Source organism: Herpailurus yagouaroundi, unplaced genomic scaffold, assembly GCF_014898765.1.
Source record: "Herpailurus yagouaroundi ecotype Mexico unplaced genomic scaffold, PumYag 139, whole genome shotgun sequence".
NCBI classification, from domain to species: domain Eukaryota; kingdom Metazoa; phylum Chordata; class Mammalia; order Carnivora; family Felidae; genus Herpailurus; species Herpailurus yagouaroundi.
Genome location: NW_024412394.1, coordinates 34,848,988 through 34,872,936, shown reverse-complemented (window position 1 = coordinate 34,872,936; position 23,949 = coordinate 34,848,988).

The window sequence follows — 23,949 nt, the reverse complement described above, 5'->3', positions numbered from 1 at the left end:
AGAGCCATCGTTGACACCTCACATGAAATCCAGGAGCAAGCCCAATCATCTTTAACTTCAAAAAAATAACCCAAATTGAAGCCCCTCCTGCACCTGCATTTTCTCCAGCCCTGCCGTCTCCACTCCAATCTTCCCTTGCCAGGACTCCTGGAAGAGACTCAAACAGGTTTCAATGGTTTCTCTTTTAGTTATCTCACGATCTGTTCTTCAGCCACTCTTAATTATTATTATTATTATTTTTTTAATTTTTTTTAACGTTTATTTATTTTTGGGACAGAGAGAGACAGAGCATGAATGGGGAAGGGGCAGAGAGAGAGGGAGATACAGAATCGGAAGCAGGCTCCAGGCTCTGAGCCATCAGCCCAGAGCCCGACGCGGGGCTCGAACTCACGGACCGCGAGATCGTGACCTGAGCTGAAGTCGGACGCTCAACCGACTGAGCCACCCAGGCGCCCCTATTATTATTATTTTTTAACATTTATTCTTGAGAGACATTTATTTAGCCTGACCTGTAAGGCCCTGTGTAATCTAGTTTATTATCCTGTTGCTGCCTCTCAGGCAAACCATTTTGGTACCCCTTCAGGGCTTTTATCTTCTCTCTTGAGCCTGGAACATTTCTCACATTTTCAAATTGTTCTGATCCCTTCTCTCTGGTCCATGTTCATCTCTAGAGAGGTCCACTCCTTCACAGTCTCTACTTAACCTACTTTACTTTTCTTCATCGCATTTGTAAACCTTACTGACAGTGTTAGCTGCTCCTTTTCCTCCTCTCTTCCACTATAGTGTAAACTCCAGCAAGACAGGGATTTTTTTTTTTTTTAAACAGGCAATATGTAGGATAGAATGTTTAAGGGTTATTTCAGAAGACGCTGATACAAGCTAGACTGCTTGGGTTTGAAAAATTATCAGCTACCTATTAGGTTTGGAGCCACGCGCATGTCGGCCTTTGTGCTTCAGTGTCCTGTTTGTAATATGAGGATAATAACTATCTCAATGTGTTGTAGTGAGGATTAAATAAGCCAAGACTATGTCCTAAGACTATGTCAAGTCTTAGAACAATGTCCCTTACAATGGGCATTCAATAAATACTTCTTGAATGTAGGAGGAAGGCTGCTCTTCATCCACTGCCACTGGAACTAGATTGCTCCCTTCCGGCCTCCAGCCCAATCCTTTAAGGTTCTCATTATTGAAGACTCAATGGGAGAAGCCATGGAAATCCTTTGTAAAGGGCCTTGTTTTTCTGTCTCCTGAAAGTGTGGAATGCTTGTCCTGTTTTTTGGGGTCTTTAGCACACCATACAGCTTTTGGGTAACTGGGAAAACAAAGATGCATTTTGGCACACTGTTGAAGTTCCTTTGGCGAGTAGAGCAGGAGACCAGGCATGTACCTCAATTGGCATTTTGACACCCTCCCTTACAGCCTTGAGAATTGTACCAATACTCTGGTCAGAAAGCAGCTCCTGCCCAAGATTTTGGGGGGGAAATCAGTCTCATCTTTCCCACACCCACAAGAAATGATTGTTAAAACAACTGTACCTCTGATTTTGAAGAACTAGACACAGATAAATGAATTTCCTCCTATTTGGAATGTCAGGAGGGGAAGCTGGCTTAGCTCCATGCGGTAAGAGGGCTTGATTATTTACAAAGGTTGGTCTGTCTTGCACATTTGTTCCTTGCAGGCAAGGAGATCTCATGGCCTATCATGGCAGAATCATTGGTTGCCAGGACCAGAGGCAATACCAGGGCCCAAGACTCCATAGACTGGGGAGGGGCTCGTTTGGGATGAGGTGGGCTGTTGGCAGGTGCCATCTTAGTTTCCAGGGAAGAGATTGTTGGTGAATCGTGGTCACCTCATGGTGGTTCTCCATGGCTTTGGGCACATTTTAACGGAACAGCATTGGGCAGGATATTTTTGAAAACCTGTCAATGGTTGCAATGTAATGAGAACTATGGACTAAGGGGAGAGTACTGGTTGTAGTTATATTGGAATAAACAGCATTTTCTTAAGTAACAGTAATATTTAACACTTACTTGCAAATTTTTAATAGGTACCACACTCATGGATCAGAATCCCAAAATGATAGAAAAGTCTCCTTCCTATCATTTATAGGATTATAAAAATTATTATCCATTTATCTACCTATTTCTACTCTCCCAAAATAAAAAGCTGTCTATGCACTCTCCCAGAGTTGTTTTTTTTTTTTAATACAATTACAATTATAAATGTAGATTATTTTCCTCCTTCCTTATAGCTGGGCATTATTCCATTTAATTAGTTCTCTACCAAAGGATTTTTGGGTTGTTCCCAACCTTTGGCTTTTACATAGGTGTGGTGAATATTTGAAAGTCATTGTTTTGCCAGTTTGCAAGTAGTCTGTAGGCTACATTCTAGGGAAAATTGCTGGTCCAGAGAAGAAAAAGTATATATAATTTTGATAGATATTACCAAATCGCCTTCCACAGGGGTTAAGGTAATTTCACCCCCAGCAGTAATATTGCCTGTTTCTCTACAAGTTCATCCAGAGATGGTTGGCATACTCTTCTTTTGCTGATCTGTTAAAATGCATAGTCTTTCTGAGTTTTGTACTTCTTGCTTGAGTCTGCTCTATAGACCAACAGTTGTGGTTCCCTCAAATTGTCCTTGGCTAGTGCACCCTTCAAACAATCAGTTTGCAATGAATGTGTGTGGAAATGTAAACTGGAGAGTTGGGAATCCAAATTCTGCAATGCAAATGAAACACACAAAACTGTCCTTGCCCTTATGTGGCATCTGGGTGGATCAGTCGGTTAAGCATCGGACTCTTGATTTCAGCTCTGGGCATGATCTCCTGGTTTGTGAGATACAGCCCCTTGTGGGATTCTGCGCTGACCTCCAGGGTCCTGCTTGGGATTCTCTCCTCTCTCAAAATAAATAAACATTAAAAACCACAATGACGACAACAAAAACTGTCCTTGCACTTAAAATCTACAAATTTCGTCCCGAGGGCAGTGCTTCCAAGGGTAGAAAACATCTTTAGGTTAATCTGGGTCAAAGTAGCAAAATCTGGAAATTTAAGAATATGCCATAGATTCCATGCACACCCTGGAATGAAGATGTTTTAGCCCTTAAAAACACACACACATACACAAAACTTTGAGAAAATTCATAAGAAAGGTTTTGGAATAACCTGAAGATTAAAAAAAAAAAAAGGTTGTTTTGGGGGTGGCTACTTTTTTTTTTCCCCCTTGAGTTTTAAGCTTTTGAGCAGTTTTCCAAGGATAAGTGCATGATTATGAAAGGCAAAACAACTTTCATTGTAATGGAGATGAGGGGTCTGCCCTAGGGAAGGTCAGACTTTGGCACTGATGAGATTTGGAGAGGAGGAAAATCTAGGATTTAGTCAAGGAAAGCCTGGATTGCTTACAAAACAGAATTGATGAACAGGAACAAAATCCAATCTAGTGAAATCCTTTGGCCCAAAAGTGGTTAACAATAGCCAGTGCTGATTAAGGCCTTCTTGCCTGCCAGGAACTCCATCAAGATCTTGCATTTAGTGACTCACCTAATTCTCTCAATACTGTAATTTTACAGATTAGGAAAACCAAGGCTCATCAGTCACACCCCCTCCTCATGATTCATATATTCACATTTAAATATGTATATAAGTTTTGAAGATTACAAGAAACAATTTTACTCCTTGCATGGAGTGGGGGAAGGGGGAGATTCCTAGCAGGTGTAGGCATTCCTGGTTGGGACCCACAGGAGTGCCCAAACAGATCTCCACTCCCTCTCACTGTGGGCTCCCCAGGAGGTGCAGCCAGGACTCCCAGGACCCAGGGCATCTCTGGGAGTGAGGCTGTCTGGCCATCAAGTGTTTGGAGGAGCTTCAGGGTGCTTGGGACTGACCTGGGGGGGGGGGCGGTTAGGGAAGTTTCCCCAAGTAAGTCAGTCTGTGAGCCTGGCAGTGAGCCTGGCCAGGCATAAGGGACTGGAGCAAATGCGCCACCCAGTAGAGACCTTGGGAACCAACGCTTGGGCCGAGTGGCTGGGATTGAAGTAAAGCAGAGCAGACGGTGTTAAGGCTGGGAAGGGAGGAAGCAGGTCAGCCCAAGGCCTTGCAGACCATGCTAAGAGCAGGAGAAGTCATCCAGGGGTTTAAACTGATGGTGAGCTGTTGAAGAAGCTCTGGTTCCTCAGAACCACTCAAGTTCAGTTTCTGTCTCCCCTCCAGCTAGGATCTCAGTTTACATCCCGATTCCTCTCTAATCCCTCTGCCTTGCCTCCCCCCTGCTCCCATCAGTTTGTTTAATCTGGAAACTTTTGTTGAGTGTCTGCTTTGCCACCTGCTCAGGAACCTTGCTCTAGGGAGAAAACAAAAATGAAGATGTGGCCAGGGAGCATTTTCAGGATTTCGGGGAATATTTTCAGAAAGCAAGCATCTGGAACGTGATTTACAGGAACTAAATCTGAAACATTAAATTGTATGGTTAACTAATGAGGAAGAAGAGGTTTATCTGTTTGGCATGTAGAATTTGGGAATTAGATTTTGTTCAAAGAGAGATGGCTGTACCAGGTCCATGTTGTAATCTGTGCAATAGCAGTTCTGGAAACACTAGGTTATCCTAACCTGACTTCAGCCATCAAAATCTGGACCTAATTTCATGCGGTTTGTTTTTATTTCTTTTTCATTAAAAAAAAAAGTTTAAGTTTGAGAGAGGAGAGAGGGAGAGAGTGCCAGCACAAGCAGAGGAGGGGCAGAGAGAGAATCCCAAGAAGGCTCTGCACTGTCAGTACAGAGCCCGATGGGGCTTGAACTCACGAACTGTAAGATCATGACCTGAGCCAAAATCAAGAGTCAGACACTTAACTGACTGAGCCACCTAGGTGCCCCTGTTTTTCTTTCTAACTTTAGCAGAAAGCATGGTTATTGTTGTTGCACAGGGGATGTCTAAGATTTAATTTTATTAAGCTGCCAAATTAAATAGTGTTCAGCTATATTGTTGAAAAAGAAAAATAAAATGTCCAGCCTTCAAGGACTGCTAGCATGAACTTCTGCCACAGGTGTGGGACTTTAATGAGGGACAGGTAAGGCAAAGAAACTAGGGTGGAATGAATCAGGGCTTTGGGTATGAAGAAAGGAACTAAAAGGGAGAACAGATAGACAATTCCTCTCTTATTTATTTTTATTTTTATTTTTTTTGTTTATTTTTGAGAGAGAGAAAGTGAGAGGGAGAGGGACAGAGAGACAAGGAGACACAGAATTTGAAGCAGGCTCCAGGCTCTGAGCTGTCAGCACAGAGCCCAATGTGGAGCTTGAACCCATGAACTGTGAGATTATGACCGGAGCTGAAGTCAGACGTTTAACCGACTGAGCCACCCAGGTGCCCCATTTTTTTTGTTTTGTTTTTGTTTCTTTAATTTTTAAATGTGTATTTGTTTTTGAGAGAGAGAGAGAGTGAGCGACCAGGGGAGGGACATAGAGAGGGGAGACACTACCCACCCAGAGATAGCATCAGATTCCACAAGTTAAGGGTTCAGTCCCACAAGACTGCCTCCCTCCATCACCACCACTTCAGATGCCAGTCATGAACCTGGGTTATTACCTGTGTTTCTGAACAATGGGCTACATATTGGAGCTTCCAACGCCCCCTTCCTTGGGCTTCAGACACCAGGTGCAAGTCCAGCTTATTACCTGTACTTCTGAACAAATGGCTATAAATTAGAGGTTTCCATGACCCTCACCCCACCTTGGGTTTGTTAGGGTGGCTCACAGAACTCTGGGAGCCAATTTACTCACTAGACTGACAGTTTATTATGAAAGGATAACAGAACAGCTGGATGATAGAGATGGGCAAAGGGCAAGGAGCTTCCATGCTTTTCCAAATGTACCACTCTTTCCAAATCTCCACCTATTCCCTAACTTGGAAGCTCTCCGAACCCTCTCCTTTTGGATTTTTAATGGAGGCTTCATTACACAGACATGATTGATTAAGTCGTTGGCCATTGGTGACCAATTCAATTTCCCGCCCCCTATCCCCTGGAGGTCTAAGGGCTGGATTGAAAGTTTCAACCCTCTGATCAGTGGTTGGTTATCCTGGTCCAAAAGTCACCTCATTAACATAGAAAAAGACACCTCCATGGCTCTGCCTCAGGAAATTCCAAGGGTTTGATTTGCTGTGAGCCAAAACTAAGGAGTCAAATAGCCAGTCAGAGGAGGATTCACCCTTGATGGGATCCTGTAGTCAAAGGGCCCTCGCTGGAGGGATCTCTGAGGAATCCACCAGAGGATTGCATAGAGTCTGGAATGGAGTTCCATGGAGTTCTGTTGAGCAGCATTTTCAAGATGACTCAAGGTGGCTTTTTTCTCTAGGTCCACAGGACATAGGCACTTTTGCCCCACTGGCAAGGAAACACCTTTCCATTTTACACTAGTCCTCTCTCCATGTTTTGCCATCTGGACAATTGGTTGGCCCTTTGCCTTTAGACTTTTGCAGATCTGAAACTCACCCACCCACCAGTCTCTGTGTTCCATCAAGTATAGAGGACACAGAAAATTTCTTGGCGGTTCTCCTGAAGACCCCTCTCTTGGCTTGGAAAGGGGTTGGGGAAAGATCCCTAGATTTCTCCCATGGTGTGGACACAAGTCTTTAAAGAACTCATTTAAATCTTAGCCTTCTTTATATATAGCCTGGAATTGGGTGATGGGATAATGTTGGTGGAATTGGATTTTTGCCAAGCAGTCTGCTTTACAAGCCCTCTATAGGTGTTATAACTTCCTCTTGTTGAATGTGAGAGTACTTGATATATATTTTTCTCAGCTTTGGGGCCTCAGACAAAACTACAAAGATTAGGAGTCCTATTTTAACATCTTATTACGGGCTTTGGTGGGAAAATTTGTTATTTGGTATTGGTATTTTGTATACAGAGGAATATCGGCTATTATTTATATCTGAGTTAGTCCTCAATTTACTATTATAAATCATTAATGTTTCTTGCCAGGATTTGGTATGAGAATTATTATTTTGTTTTTTAAACTGTATTTATTTTTTTGAAAGAGAGGGGAGGGGGGACAGAAAATCCCAAACAGGCTCCACACTTAAAGCGCAGAGCCTGATGTGGGGCTCAAACTCATGAACTATGAGATTATGACCTGAGCCAAAGGCAGATACTTAACTGACTGAGCCACCCAGGTGCCCCTGAAAAGTTATTTTAAAAAGGTTAGCTTTTTAATAAATATATAGGAGTATCCAATTGTGGTTTGTTTGTTTTGTTTTTGAAAAATTTTAACAAGTATGACACAGAATAAATGGCATGCTAAAAGTGTACATTTTGATGAGTTTTGACATATTTGTATATACCAGTGAAACCATCACCATTATTAAGATAACGAACATCTCCCAAATCCCCAAGTTTTCTCTTGCTCCTTTATAATTCCTCTCTCCTGCCCCTCTCTTGCCTTGAAATGACTTAGAGGGGACACATTCAGTCTTTCACCATTAAATATGATGTTAGATGGAGGTTTTTGTAGATGCTTTTCATCAACTTGCTTAGGAAAAACTCCTCCTGTGTGTCTCCTGTCCTCTCAGTACTCTACTACAACTATTTCACTTCTGCCACTTCTGGTTATGAAAGGTGTGTAGGCTTTCCCACACCAAGCACTTCTGCAACCCCAGCCGGGTGTCCTACAGTTAAACTAAATTCTTATTTTATTTTATTTTATTTTAATTCATTTATTTTTTAATTTACATCCAAGTTCATTAACATATAGTGCAATAATGATTTCAGGAGTAGATTCCAGTGATTCATCCCCTTTGTATAACAGCAAGTTTCTTCCTTAGTGCCCCTTACCCATTTAGCTCATCCCCCACCCATAGCCCCTTCTATGAACCTGTTTTTTCTCTGTATTTAAGATTCTCTTATGTTTTGTCCCCCTTCCCCTTTTTTATATTATTTTTGCTTCCCTTCCCTTATGTTCATGTTTTGTATCTTAAATTCCACGTATGAGTGAAGTCATATGATATTTGTCTTTCTCTAATTTCACTTAGCATAATACACTCTAGTTCCATCCACATTGTTGCAAATGGCAGGATTTCTTTCTTTTTGATTGCCGAGTAATACTCCAATGTGTATACATACCACATCTTCTATATCCATTCATCTGTTGATGGACATTTGGGCTCTTTTCACACTTTGGCTATTGATTATTTTTTATTTTAATGTTTATTTTTGAGAGAGAGAGCACGAGCATGAGTAGGAGAGGGGCAGAGAGAGAAGGAGACAGAGTACCCAAAAGTAGGCTTCCAGGTATCAGCACAGAGCCCCAACTGAGCCACCCAGGCACCCATTAAACTAAATTCTGACACTATCGACCTAAAGATAGCATCAGATCCCACAGGTTAAGGGTTCAGTCTACACAAGACTGCTTCCCCTCCCTCATGCCAGTTGAACCCTGCCTTCTGACCAACTAGCTATAAATTGGAGGTTTCTATTGCCCTCTCCCCAGGCTCATTCAATATATTTGCTAGAGCAGCTCAGGAATTCAGGAAAATATTTAGTAGATTACAGGCTTATTATAAAACATATAATTAGCAACAGCCAGATGAACAGATTCATAGGGCAAGGTATGGGGAAATGATACAGAGTTTCCATGCCTCCTCCCTGAATGTCCACATGTTTACACTCTTGGAAGCTCTCCAAACCCTGTCTTTTTGTTTTTTTAAGGAGGCTACTTTACAAAGACATGATTGATTAAGTCCCTGGCCATGGGTAATTGATTCAACCTCCAGCCCCTCTCCTTTCCCCCAGAGGTCAGTGGGGTGGGACTGAATGTTTCAACCCTCTACACACCCTCTAAACTTAAGCAGTGATGGGATCCAAAAGTCACCTCATTAACATGACAAAAGGCACCCTTATCACTCTCCTCACTTAGGAAATTTTAAGGGTTTTAGGAGCTCTCTGGACCAAAAAGGGGATGGAGGCCAAATGTATACATTTTATTGTAAATCAAATATCACTCAGGTTAAGGCAGTTCTCTTCTCCACCTACTGGAGTGTTTGGGTTTGTTTTGTTTAAGTCTTGAATGGGTGTTGAATTTTATCAAATGCTTTTTCTGCATCAACTGGTATGATCTCGTGGTTTTTCTTCTTTAGTCTGGGAACGTGGTGGATAACATTGATTTTTTTTTTTAAGTGAATTCTTTCCCCAACAAGGGGCTTGAAGTCATGACCCCAAGATCAAGAGTCACATGTTCTACTGACTGAGCCAGACAGGTGCCCCGCTTTTTTCAGACAGTAAAAAACCCTTTATTTTATTTTATTTTTCAGACAGTAAAAAACCCTTTATTTTATTTTATTTTATTTTATTTTATTTTATTTTATTTTATTTATTTTTATGTTTACTTATTTTCAGAGAGAGTGAGCACGTGCACACGAGTGTGTTAGGGGCAGAGAGAGAGAAAGAGAGAATTCCCACTAACAACTCAAAGCCCACAGGGCTCAATCAAAAGAACCATGAAATCATGGCCTGAGCCGAAAACAAGAGTTAGACATTTGACTGAGCCACCCAGACTCCCTGAAAACACTTTATTTTAATGGTCTGATTATCTCTTAACTAAAATTTTAAATTTAGAAAAGAGAGATATTACCATGCTCTGTGAAATTAGGAAAGTGTCAAAAATCACATACATTCTTTCTTTCTCACATACATTCTCTTTAATAGGTAAGCTTAACATTAGTGACAAATTTTAATAGAGTAGAAAGCCTTCATTATATTTGTCTGTATTTAAAGTTATCTAGGGGCGTCTGGGTGGCTCAGTCAATTAAGTGTCTGACTCCTGATTTCAGCTCAAGTCATGATCTCATGGTTCATGAGTTCTAGCCCTGCTTCAGGCTCTGCAGAGCCTGCTTGGAATTCTCTCTCCCTCTCTCTGCCCCTCCCCTGCTCATGCTCTCTCTCTCAAAATAAATAAAACTTAAAAAAAAAAAAGTTATCTATCTTTTGAAAAGAGAAGTTCCAAGGCTAATGTGAACTGAGGTTGTCAACGTGAAAAGTGTTTTGTCTTGACTCCTGGCACTAATATTAGCAATAAAGAATTAGAGATTGATGTCCAAAGTGAAAGCAACAGTTTTATTAAAGCAACAGTACACTCTCTAAGAGACAGCAGGCAGGTTCCTCGGGATACAACTGCCCTTAGAATTTTATTTGTTGGGTCTTCCTGGGCTGGAAGGAGCCGAGATGTACACTGGGGTGGTCTCTCATGGAGGCTGCTTTCAATCATTTGTGGGACTCATACTACAGATGGGTACAGGGAGTTTTTGACCCTGCAAGGTTTGTACCAGACCATCATGGCAGTCTTTCTCACTGGGGTGGGGGAGAGTTTTAACCACAAGGCAAATGCATTATAATGAATGTAGGGCTTACCCTGGGGCAGAGATGGAAGAGGAGAGCACTTGCTCTGCACCTGTGACTCTTGGTCTGTTAGTCCCAAGGTTTTGGAAACTGCAAAGTCAGGATTTTGTGGATCTCCCCACCCTTACCTTCTAATCTGGGACCTATTTATCATCATCCTTGCCTCCTGTTCAAGTCTCTATCATTCCCCCCCTCAAGGACTTGGGACTCTGCCTCCTGCATTCCTTCCACTGCTCATATCTAACTTCTACCTAACAAAGTTAAGAAATTTAAGAAATTAGATCAACAGTTTATTCAAATTGTTTAACCTGGTGGTTATAGCTCGTTAAGTTAAAGTTATATATTGGTTTGAGAGTGATTGGTGATGATAAAAATTATCCAAAATAATGAGATATTTTGGCTTTAAAAGGATACCATACTCCTAAAAATTTCAATTTTTATCTTTTAGTAATTGGTCAAATTTATTTATTTATTTATTTATTTATTTATTTATTTATTTAAGTAATCTCTGTTAGGATGTCCTTGGAACCACAGTAGAGGGGATGGCCATCTTGCCAGAGCAACCCAATGAAAAGCCCCTAGTAGCGTGCCAGAACGAATTGGAGGTCAACCAATCACCGAGCGACAGCACGACCTGATGCGAAAAAGGCCCACCCGGACCTAAACCCAGAACCGCTGCAGCTTAAAAACTCCACCCCACCACACCTGGTTGCGACTTCCTTGACTTGTCTCTCTCTCTCCCTGAGTCACGGAACCTCGCCTGAGACCTTAGTTCCCAAATAAAGCCTTTGCTAAAATTTTTTAGCCTCTGACGCCTATCTTTACCCTGCCTTGCGCCTGACCCTAACAATCTCTACACCCAACATGAGGCTTAAGCTCACAACTCTGAGATCAAGAATTAAACACTCTTCTCACTGAGCCAGCCAGGCAGGCGCTCCAGTAATAAGTCAAATTTAAATATATATATATACACACACACATATACACATATATATGTATATATATATATATATATATATATATATATATACACATGTGTATGTAATTTTTTTAATGTTTATCGATTTTTGAGAGAGAGAAAGTGTGCATGTGTGGTGGGGAGGAGCAGAGAAAGGGAGAAAGAATCCCAAGCAGACTCTGCTGTCAGCTCTGAGCCCCACAGTGGCTCAAACTCAAACTGTGAAATCGTGACCTGAACCGATATCAAGAGCCAGTCGCTCAACCAACTGAGCCACCCAGAAGCCCCTAAATACATTTTATATTATATATCAGTCTATCTAGTTTATTTCTCACCACAGTTTTGGAAAACTGTCACCAAAATGCAGTTTACTTCACAGAAGAACTTATGTGATGAACCACAGCCATTAAGCACCCACAACTTAAGACACTTCAGTCACCAGTGCTTGTTCTTATACCTTCTGTCACCCTATCTGATTGGTACACTCTCCACCCTCAGGAAAATTGTCATTTTCAAAACCAGTTTGTAATGCCCCCGATTTCGAATCCGAGAGACCACCAAGGAGCCGATACCGATGCAAATGCACGAGGGTTTATTTGCAAGCTCGAGCTTGGGCCCAAGTATACCCACACAGCAGAGCAGGGACTTGGACCCCTAGGTTAAGAGGGGTAGCAGTTTTATAGGGGCCAGTGGCCAATGAGATTGTAACACACACAGTAAGTTGCATAGTCATGTCAGTCCACACGCAGGTGGCCAATTGAATTACCATTTACCCTATAGTAACTGAACTAGCCTATCACTCTGGTCAGAATTGGCGCGCAAGTTTGGCGGGCAAAAGGCGGGGTTTAAGAATTGGCGGTTAGGGGTTCCGCATTCCTCTATGAGCTGGTTTCCAGTAAGGGTGTGCTCAGCGGCTTGACTAGGGTGGGGGAGTGTCTTAAGCAATAAGTAGGCCATGTGGGGGTTATACATGAGATGGTGGGTGTAGCACAAAATGGAGTTAGTCTTGCTCTGCTTGTCCAGGGGTAGGGAATTTTTGTTAAATTCCTTGGGTCCCACAAGTTTCCAGACTAGTAGGTCTAGCAAAGCTTCAGCACACTTCCTACCCTGTCCATCACTCCCCACCCCCACCATACATTTCATTATAGATTGGTACCTGCATTAAGCAACCTTAAGGAATTTAAAAATCTGTAATTCTAATATGAAGTACCTCTTTAGTAAACATAAAGTCACATGGAGTGCTTGTTTAATGAAGATTTTCATGTCTACTCTCAGAGCTTTTAATTTCATTTCAATTTAATTTTAAGTTCTGGGTGAGGAATTTTTATATTTCATGTTTGACATTTTAATTATTTAGTGTTGTGGTGTGGACCTCTTTGGGTTCATCTTATTTGGAAGTCTCTCTGTTTCCTGAACCTAGATGCCTGTTTCCTTCCCATGTTAGGGAAGTTTTCAGCTATTATTTCTTTAAATAAATTTTCTGTTCCTTTCTCTCTCTCTTCTCTTTCAGGGACCTCTATAATGCACATGATTGTTTACTTGATGTTGACCAAGACATCCCTTAACCTATCTACTTTAAAAAAGTTTTGGGGGGGGGGTGCCTGGGTGGCTCTGTCGGATGAATGTCCCACTCATGATTTGGACTCAGGTCATGATATCATGGTTTGTAGGACTGAGCCCCGGCAGGCTCTGTGCTGTCAGTGTGGAGCCTGCTTGGGATTCTTTCTCTCTCCCTCTCACTCTCTGCCCCTACCCAACTTTCGCTTTCTGTCCCTCTGTCAAAATAAAGAAACACTTAAAAAAAAAATTTTTTTTTTTTAAAGTTCATTTATTTATTTTGAGAGAGGAGAAAAAAAGAGAGAGAACAGGGGAGGGGCAGAGAGAGAGAGGGGGAGGGAGAGAATCCCAAGTAGGTTCCACACTGACAGCACAGAGCCCAATTCAGGGCTCAAACTCAGGAACCACAAGATCATGACCCGCACCAAAACCAAGAGTCAGAAGCTCAACCAACTGAACAACTCAGGAGCCCCAACCTACCCTCATTTTTATTTATTTATTTATTTATTTATTTATTTATTTATTGTTTTTTGTTTTTTTCTACCTTCATTTTTAAATAAATTATTTTTTATTTTTAAACTTCAGTATTTTTTTAAATGTTTTATTTATGTTTTAGAGAGGGCAAGCAGGGGAGGCGCAGAGAGTGAGGGGGCAGAGGATCCAAAGCAGTCTATGTGGGCTATCCGATGGATGTGGGGCTTGAACCCATGAATGAAGAAACCATGACCTGAGCCAAAGTCAGATGCTCAACCAACTGAGCCACCGAAGCACCCCCAAAAATTGTTTTTTCTTTTTGTTCTTCAGCTTAGGTGCTTTCCATTACTCTGTCTTCAAGATTATAACCCTCTAATCTACTGTTGATTCCCTATAGTGTATTTCTTATTTCAGTAACTGTATTCTTCAACTCTCTTTGGTCCTTTTTTGTATTTTCTGTCTCTTTGTTGAAGTTCTCACTGAGTTCATTCGCTCTTCTCTCCAGTCTGGTGAGTATCTTTTTGACCACTACTTTGAATTCTTTATCAGGTGAATTGTTATCTCTGTTTCATTTATGTTTTTTTGAGATTTTGTCTTGGTTTCCTTTGGGACATATTTTTCTCTCCTCATTTCGTTTGACTTTTTTGTGTTTGTTTCTATGTGTTAGGCAGAACAGCTACTTCTAACTTGAAGGAATGATTTTGTGTATGGTCACTGCCTGTGTAGACTGTGTGTGCATGGCGACTGTGGTTGGCTGGCATGGGCTGGGAATCCTGGGGCACTCTGTTCTGGGCCACATTGGTGGGATGGCTGGATCTGAAGTGAGTGCAGGCTGGGCAGTCCCAGGGCTCTCTGCATAGAGTGCACCCTGGTAGGACACCTGAAGCTGAAGTGGGTACAAGCTGGTATGTCTCCGGGTGCTCCATGCAGAGGGCACCCTGGTGGAGCAGCTGGAGCTGAGGCAGGTGTGGGCTACTGGGTACTTTGCTCCGGGTGCCCTGGCAAGTTATCAGGAGCCAAAGTGGTACAGGCCTGGAGTGTTCCTGGGTGCTTTTCACCTGTGTCATCTTGTCAAGATGGCTGGAACTGTAGTGAGACTGACTAGGGGTGTTCTGGTGTGCTCCACACTGGAGCTGCCTTGCTGGAATGACTGGGACTGGTGTGGGTTAGGGGCCCAGGGAACACTGAGGTGGCAGGCCAGCTACGGTGCCAGGACTGTTTCTGTCTGTGCTATCAAGATGGAGGGGAAACATAAACTCTGGAGCTCATCAGCCCTTCTGACCTGGAGAGAGTTCCAGAAGCTCCCTGACATTTGGCAAGGTTCTAGGGCTGGTTTCTTTATATTCTAGTTGCCGGTTTAAATTGCAGCTTTTTCTCTGTGCCCCAGGGCAGAGAAATTTGCTCACCATACCTCAGTACTATCACTCCCCTAGCTGCAGTTCTCAGCATTGGGGGTGGGAGTTCCCTTTGTTACCATCTCTCCTGCCATTCTCTATGTCTTTTGTTATGCAGAAGCTGTTCAATCAGCCCTAAATTCTTTTTCAGGAGGAATTGCTCTATTTATTGGCGTAGATTTGTTGTATCTGCGAGGAAGTGAGGTCTTTCAATGTTGCCATCTTGGACTGGAATTCAACATTGATTGAATTTTGCTTTTTTATTAAAAAAAGTTTTTTTAGATGTTTATTTTTGAGAGAGAGAGGGAGAAAGAAAGCTGGGGAGGGACAGAGAGAGATGGGGACACAACCCCAAGTGAGCTCCAGGCTCTGAGCTGTCAGCACAGAGCCCTACATGGGGCTCAAACTCACAAACTGTGAGATCATGACCTGAGCCGAAGTCAGTCGCTCAACCGACTGAGCCACCCAGATGCTCCGGGATTATTTTTCTTATTGTGATGTTTTATTCCTTTTATAACCTTTTGGGTTTGATAGGGTAATAGCTTTTCTTTTTTTTTATTATTTAATTTTTTATTTTTTTAAATTTACATCCAAATTAGTTAGCATATAGTGCAACAATGATTTCAGGAGTAGATTCCTTAGTGCCCCTTACCTATTTAGCCCATCCCCCCTCCCACAACCCCTCCAGGAACCCTCAGTTTATTCTCCATATTTATGAGTCTCTTCTGTTTTGTCCCCCTCCCTGTTTTTATATTATTTTTGTTTCCCTTCCCTTATGTTCATCTGTTTTGTCTCTTAAAGTCCTCATATGAGTGAAGTCATATGATTTGTGTCTTTCTCTGACTAATTTCACTTAGCATAATACCCTCCAGTTCCATCCATGTAGTTGCAAATGGTAAGATTTCATTCTTTTTGATTGCCGTATAATACTCCATTGTGTGTGTGTGTGTGTGTGTGTGTGTGTGTGTGTATACACATACCACATCTTCTTTATCCATTCATCCATCAATGGACATTTGGGCTCTTTCCATACTTTGGCTATTGTTGATAATGCTGCTATAAACATGGGGGTGCATGTGTCCCTTCAAAACAGCATACCTGTATCCCGTGGATAAATGCCTAGTAGTGCAATTGCTGGGTCGTAGGGTAGTTCTATTTTTAGTTTTTTTGGGAACCCCCATACTGTTTTTCAGAGTGGCTGCACCAGCTTGCATTCCTTTTTTTTTTTTAATTGTTGGGAGAGAGAGCATGAGCAAGGAAGGGGCAGAGAGAGATGGGGACAGAGGTTCGAAGTGGGCCATGCTGACATTTGACAGCAGCGAGCCCAATGTAGGGCTTGAACTTAAAAACTGTGAGGTTATGACCTAAGCCAAAGTCAGATGCTCAACCAATTGAGCCACCCAGGTGCCATTAGGGTAATAGCTTTTTTTTGAGAATTTTTACATTTATACTTATGGCAGATATTGATCTTAGGTGCTATCATTTAGTATTAATAATAGGGTAATAGAAGCCTCTTAAAATGAGTTGGGAAGTGCTAAAAATAGTTATACCAATTTGTGCTTCCACAGGTAGTGTCTCAGAATTTATGTTGGGTCACATAGGATCATCATTTTGTCTCATTAGACTTAATTTTTTCCTGCATGGTGGCATGAGAAATAAGGCCCCTGACCCAATCAAAGGAGGGACGTGGAGACTCAGAGCACAGTGAAGGGAGGTTTTAATCAACATTCTTGCAAGAACAGGTATCTGATGGACAGGCACACTTGGGGCAGTTACAGATGACAATTTATCTGCTAGTGTAAGTCCCTCCTCTGATTCCATATTGGCTGAGTACTACAGAGGTTGCAGCCTTACGTAGGAAGTCGCCTATGCCCACGTGAGGCAAAATGTAGTCTGACTGAAACAAATATACATTCCTTGAGGTGAGGCAGAGACTTTAGTTCTTTGGCTCAGGCTCATTGCAAAGCCCAGGGGGAAAAAAGCCTGTGAAATGGAGACGGGAAGAAGAACCAGGAAGTGAAGTGTCTAAGGGTTTGGGATTACATTATTGTGGGGGAGGGGGGTGTTCATACATATTTCCAATAGGTTCTAAGCCTATTGTTAACTAGACAGCACAACTTATATTTGGTATTTCTGAAAATGAATCATCTCCCTTACTTATCACAGGTAGATATGAAATAAAGCTTCATTGTGTTTTAATTCCATATCCTTGATTACCAGTGAGGTGGAGGATCTTTTTTTTTTTTTAAGTTGAACATCTTTTTATATGTTTACAAGCTATTTGTCTTTTTTTTCTTTGAAATGACTATTTATGTCTTTTGCTCTTTTCTATTGCTTTGTCTTTTTTTTATTGATTCATAGGGGATGAATTTGAATATATATATTCAGTCCTTTGAATATATAATATAATAGCTATCAGTGCAGGTCAGCCCTGCAGGACACAGAACAGGGTGGAGACGGGAGGGGAGTGGATACAAAGGTGCAAAATGGTGATATCCAGCACAGAGCCAGAAGCTGATAGGAGAGGTTTGAAGAATGAAGGGGATTCAACATATATCCCTTTGTTTTTGTAAGGGTGTAGCAGAGTGGTCTAAGGTAAATGAAGATTGGGATAATAGAATGTTTTATTAGTAGAAACGTACACAGATAATCTGCAAAGTTCTCTATGCCCCCCTTTCTTTCCTTGCTACATCCTGTGGGTAATATCCTTGGTTTTGCCCCACTGGGCCAAGGCTCCTTTTTTTTTTCCCTCCAAGTCTCCTTCACCCTATTTAAAAAAATTTTTTTTAATGTTTATTTTTTTTGAGAGATAGAGAGAGAGAGAGACCAAACTCAAGAGGGAAAAGGGCAGAGAGAGAGGGAGACACAATCTGAAGCAGGCTCCGGGCTCTGAGCTGTTAGCACAGAGCCCGACACAGGGCTCAAACTCACAGACTATGAGATCATTACCTAAGCCAAAGTTGAACGCTTAACTGACTGAACCACCCAGGCACCCCCTTTTTATCTGAATTTTTAAAAAGTATTTATTTTTCTGAGAACAAACTGAGGGTTGATGGGGGGTGGGAGGGAGGGGAGGGTGGGTGATGGGTATTGAGGAGGGCACCTTTTGGGATGAGCACTGGGTGTTGTATGGAAACCAATTTGACAATAAATTTCATATATTGAAAAAAAAATATTTATTTTTGAGAGAGAGGGAGAGAGAGCACGAGTGGCAGAGGTACTGAGGATTTGAATCAGGGCCCTGTGCTAACAGTGGTGAGTCCATGCTGGGCTCAAACTCATGATCGTGAGATCACGACCTGAGCCAAAGTTGGATATTCAACTGACTGGAGCACCCAGGTGCCCCCGCCCCCAAGATTTACCTTCTGAGTGTATTATCATGCCTTTTATTTATTTATTTTTTTTAGTGGGCTTCACCCCTACCAAAGGATTCAATGAGCCAGAACTCATAACCCTAAAATCAAAACCTGAGTTGAGATCAAGAGTTGGTCCCTTAACTGACTGAGCCACCCAGGCACCCCACACTTTTGACTTTTGTAAGAAACGGGCTCTCCCATGCTCCTGGGGTGGCCAGGAAGACCTGCTAGATATTTGTGAGGAATCTTCTATTTGATTTTGCATGGAGGACGCTAAAAAGCAAATTCAGAGAATGTGGTCACATGCTGTATGCTGACAACAAGATGGAGAACTGGAAGTCCAAGGGGTGCGCTGTGATTAAGTGTGAGTTGCCAGAGGTGGCTGAAAGAGTCTCTGGGATGATGAATGAGAAGAAGCTGATTGGCAGAGAGATTGAGGTTCAAATAGATAGCAATGCACAAACAATTGCCTTTTTAAAACATCAATACCAGACCTCTGAATGTGTATTTTTTCTTGTTAACCATTTCAATTTGTTGGCTGGATGTATAAAGATGTTTTAGAGGCACCTGAGTGGCTGAGTTGGTTAAGTGTCTGACTCTTGATTTCGGCTTAAGTCATGATGCTAGGGTTGTGGGATTGAGCCCTGCATCGGACTTTGTGCTGACAGCTTGGAGCCTGCATGAGATTTTCTCTCCCTCTCTCTCTGCACCTACCCCACTCATGAGTGTGCTCATGCTCTCTCTCTCTCTCTCAAAATAAATAAATATTTAAAAAAGAAAAAGGGGCGTCTGGGTGGCTCAGTTGGTTAAGCATCTGACTTCAGCTCAGGTCATGATCTCATGGTTTGTGAGTTTGATCCCCGCGTTGGACTCTGTGCTGACAGCTCAGAGCCTGGAGCCTGCTTCAGATTCTGTCTCTCTCTGCCCCTCCCCCGCTTGTGCTCTGTCTCTCTCTGTCTCTCAAAAATAAATAAATGTAAAAAAAAAAAAATAAATAAATTAAAAATATTAAAAAATATTTTAAAAATTCAGTTGTGGGTGCCTGGCTGGCTCAGTCAGAAGAGCATGTGACTCTTAATCTCGGGGTCCTGAGTTTGAGGCCCACATTGGGTGTACAGATTACTTAGAAATAAAATCTTTAAAAAAAAAAATAAAAATTCAGTTGCTTTTTGGCGTAATTTGAATTACTTTTTTAATGACTGGGGTTCCATTTGACTGTTTGCATTGAGACTGCAACGTGTGAATTTTTTTCTGTAGTTGTGGCATCTTGTTGCCATCAAATATGACTTTGATAATAAATACCAGTTCCTGAAAAGAAAAAAGAAATGTATGTATTGCATGTATGAGTAAAATTGAACATCTTTTCATATGTTTAAAGGCTATTTTAATTTTTCTTTGGTAAGTTGTTCATGCCTTTGCTCATTTTCTATCAGATTTTGCTATTTTCCTTGAATTTTATTTATTAAAAAAATTTTTTTAAATGCTTATTTATTTTTGAGAGAGAGACAGAGCGTGAGTAGGCGAGGGGCAGAGAAAGAGGGAGACACAGAAACCAAAGCAGGCTCTAGGCTCTGAGCTGTCAGCACAGAGCCTGATGCAGGGCTCAAACTCACGGACTATGAGATCATGACCTGAGCTGAAGTTGGATGCTTAACCGACAGGGCCACCCAGGTGCCCTGGTCTTTTCCTTGAACTTTAAAAGTTTTTTATATATTAGGGATGTTAGAACTTTTGAATATCACCCCCTTTTCCACCTTCTTCCTTCTCCAGGGGAGGAATCAGAGCATTCTTTTGGGAACACGATATATATGGCAAATATTTTCTTCCAATTTGCTTTTTCCTTTGATATTATGCTATCTTTCGATACTCACAGTTACTTATTTTTATGAAATGAATGTTATTAATTTTTTGTCCTGGTTAGGAAGATTTTTTTTCTATATACAACTTTTAGAGGAATTCACTCATGTTTTCCTCTAGGACTTTTGTAGTTACATTTAAAAATTTTTAACTCTTGGGGCGCCTGGGTGGCGCAGTCGGTTAAGCGTCCGACTTCAGCCAGGTCACGATCTCGCGGTCCGTGAGTTCGAGCCCCGCGTCAGGCTCTGGGCTGATGGCTCAGAGCCTGGAGCCTGTTTCCGATTCTGTGTCTCCCTCTCTCTCTGCCCCTCCCCCATTCATGCTCTGTCTCTCTCTGTCCCAAAAATAAATAAACGTTGAAAAAAAAATTAAAAAAAAAATTTTTTTTAACTCTTTGAGGGCTGAAAAAAAATAGAAAACATTTTTTAGATCTTTTATCCATTTGGAGTTTTTCTTATGTTGTTATTTGAATGGATCTAGTTTTCTCTATTTGTAAAGGGCTATCCATTTGTCCAAATATATGGATGGGAAAAGTCCATCTTTGTCTCAGCGATCTCATTTTATCACAGTCTAGATATCTACATGTTGTACCTATTTCTGGACTGTCTATTCTGTTTTACTGGTCTGTCTATTCATGTTGTGATACCACACTCTTTTAATTATGAAGTTTTGTAGTACATTTTAGTATCTGGTAGAACGTGTTCCCACTCATAGTTCTTCCATTTCAGTGTTTTCATAGTCTTTTCTGTTTTCCTAGCTATTCTTGCAATGTTCATTTTTCCATATAAACTTCAGTTTCAACTTTTCTATTATAGAAAAAAAGCATATTGGTATATTTTTTTCCATAACTTGAAATAATTGTCAAGAATTTCCTTTTTTCCTCGAGAGTTATGTTTTTTTTGTACTTAGGGAACTTGATGTCTTGCATGCATTTCCTCCCATCATACCTTCTCCCCTTCCTTTCTACCTTCTTCCCTTCTTCCTTGTGTGTTTATATAGTTGTTGTCTACTTCCTTGCAAATGTGTAGGTAGCTTTGTCAGATGTTTAATTTTTCCCCCTAGACTTCAACAGAAATGTTGAGGCCATGATTCTTCTCAGTTGAGGATGCATGGGTCCCATAGGTCCATGTAAAGCCCTTCTCCTGTTTCATATATATGAATATTGCCCCCCCATCCCCTATCTTCACATTGATTCTTATCCCTCACCCCTTTCATATTTCTGCAGGTTTCTACTCAAATGTGCCTGTCATAAGACCTTGTGAAAATATCTTATGGCTTTGGGTATGCATATGATTAAAATTTACACAAATATTACTATGCTATAGATTTAATTCTTGCTTATTTAAAAAATCTAATACCATGTCCTAAAGATCATCTGAGCATATCTGTAGTTGCTTTTGACATCTGCTTTGTGTGCTTTGTGTGCATTTACCACATTTTACTTATGTTTCCCCCTAATGATGGGCATTTAGATTGTTTTTAGTTCCTATTTCCAGGAACAATGCTATTAACGTCTTTATATATATGCCCCCTTGTGGACATGTGGGGAAATTTCTCAGGCAATTAGCTAGTAGTGTGCTTTCCGTGATGTAGGTTATGTTCCTACTTCTCACACTTAATTTCACTAAATACTGCTAAATGGTACACCAGAATGGTCATACCAGTCATACCAAAATTTCATAAGGTTCCAGTTTCTTAATGTGCTCACAAAAATTTGATATGCTTAGTTTTTTTGCTAGTCTGATATGAATACAATAGAATCTTATTGTATTTTCTGAACCAAATCCTTATTTCTTTCACCACCACCAAAAAAACCAAAACCAAAAACAAAAACAAAAACAAAAAACTTGTTTCATTTTGTTTGCTTTATTTTTTATTTTATTAAAAAATTTTTAAGGTTTTATTATTCATATTTGAGAGAGAGGGAGACAGAGCCTGAACAGGGGAGGGGCAGAGAGAGAGAGGGAGACACAGAGTTTGAAGCAGGTTCCAAGCTGTCAGCACAGAGCCCGAAGCGGGGCTCAAACCCACAAACTGTGAGATCATGACCTCAGCTGAAGTGACGGACGCTTAACTGACTGAGCCACACAGACACCCCTATTTTGTAAATTTTAGTTTAAATTTTTGGCCCTCATTTCCTAAATCTATCCAGTCTTTATTTACTTTTTTATTTCATTAAAAATTTTTTTTAATGTTTATTTATTTTTGAAGGAGAGAGACATAGCATGAGCAGGGGAGGGGCACAGAAAGAGGGAGACAGGGGCACAGAAAGAGGGAGACACAGAATCCAAAGTGGGCTCCAGGCTCTGAGTTAGCACAGAGCCCGACACAGGGCTTGAACTCAGGAGCCATGAGATCATGACCTGAGCCAAAGTCGGATGCTTAATTAACTGAGCCACCCAGGCACCCCTAAATCTATCTATAGTCTTAAAGCTTAGCCAGGTTTTGCCTCTTTCTCATATTTTACCTGAATTGCTTCTTCTTTTCTATACTTACTCCCACTTTCTTAGGTCAGTCCCCTAGCACTCACTTTGAGCTTGAAACTGATATTGTGATCTGACTGGTCTCTCTGGCTCCATATTTGTCTCCATCATATCCATCCACATTTCCATCAAATCTGATCCACTTTCAACAGCTTATATCTTTCAATAGCAATGGCATCAAGTCCCTGCAGTATAAAATCTAAATCTCAGCATTATATTATATTGAAAAATTTTGAATACTTATTTTTCTTCTATTGGCTCAAAAGTGCAAAGACAGAAATCCTGTCTAATCATTTTGGGGGCTGGCACATAATACAATCTCTCTCAAAAGACTTAATTTTTATGTCTTGAACTGGAACTCTTTTTTTTTTTTTTTTTTTTTTTTTTATTTTTTTTTTATTCTGATCTGAGAGAGAGAGAGAGAGAGGGAGGGAGGGAGAGAGAGAGAGAGAGCTAGCAGTGGAGGGGCAGAGAGAGCAAAGAAAGAGAGAGAATTCCAAGCAGGCTCCATGCTGTAAGCACAGAGCCTGATGGAGAGCTCGATCTGACAAACCATGAGATCATGGTCTGAGCCAAGATAGAGAGTTGGACGCCTAATCTACTGAGCCACCCAGGTGCCCCTGAACTCTTTCTTATTTTCTTGCCTGTCTTGTGTTTCTACCACATTCACCTGGCTAGTTTGAGTCACTTTGCTGGTGTCTTCAAAACAACTCAGGATGCTTCTACTTCAAGGAACCCATAGGAAACAAGTGCTTTTGCTTCTCTTTCTAAGGAAGTGCAGCCTGTTTCTCCTGAACACACTTCTTCCCCTTGGGAGTCAGAGTAACTAGTCAGCTCCTTGCCTCAAGACTATTTAGGCATGGGGACCACCCCCTTCATTACCAAATTCTAGAGAATACAGGTCAAGCTCTCTGAGTGGTACCTTTGAAGTTCTCTCACTTATTTCTATCAAATCTTTACCAGTGACCAAGCCTCCCCTTTATAACCTCCAGGTGGGCAATGGGCTCAGAGTTGCCACACCTACTACCCCTTAAAAAATAGTCTTTATTTTTTAGAGCAGTTTTAGGTTCACAGTGAAATTGAGCAGAAACTATAGAGATTTCCAGAAACGTCCATACACACACACACACACACACACACACACACACATATACACACACACACACAGCCTCTCTATTATTGTTTTGACAAATGTATAATGACATGTATCCACCATTATAGTATCATACAGAATACTTTTACAGCCCTAAAAATCTCTGTGCTCTGCCTATTCAACCCTCCCTTCCCCTTAACTCTTAGCAACCACTTATCTTTCTACTGCCTCATAGTTTTGCATTTTCTAGAATAATTGGAATCATGCGCCATGTGGCCTTTTCAGATTGGCTTCTTTCATGTAGTAATATGCATTTAAGTTTCCTCCATGTTTTTTCATGGCTTGATAGCTCATTTCTTTTCAGTACTGAGCAATATTCCATTGTCTGGGT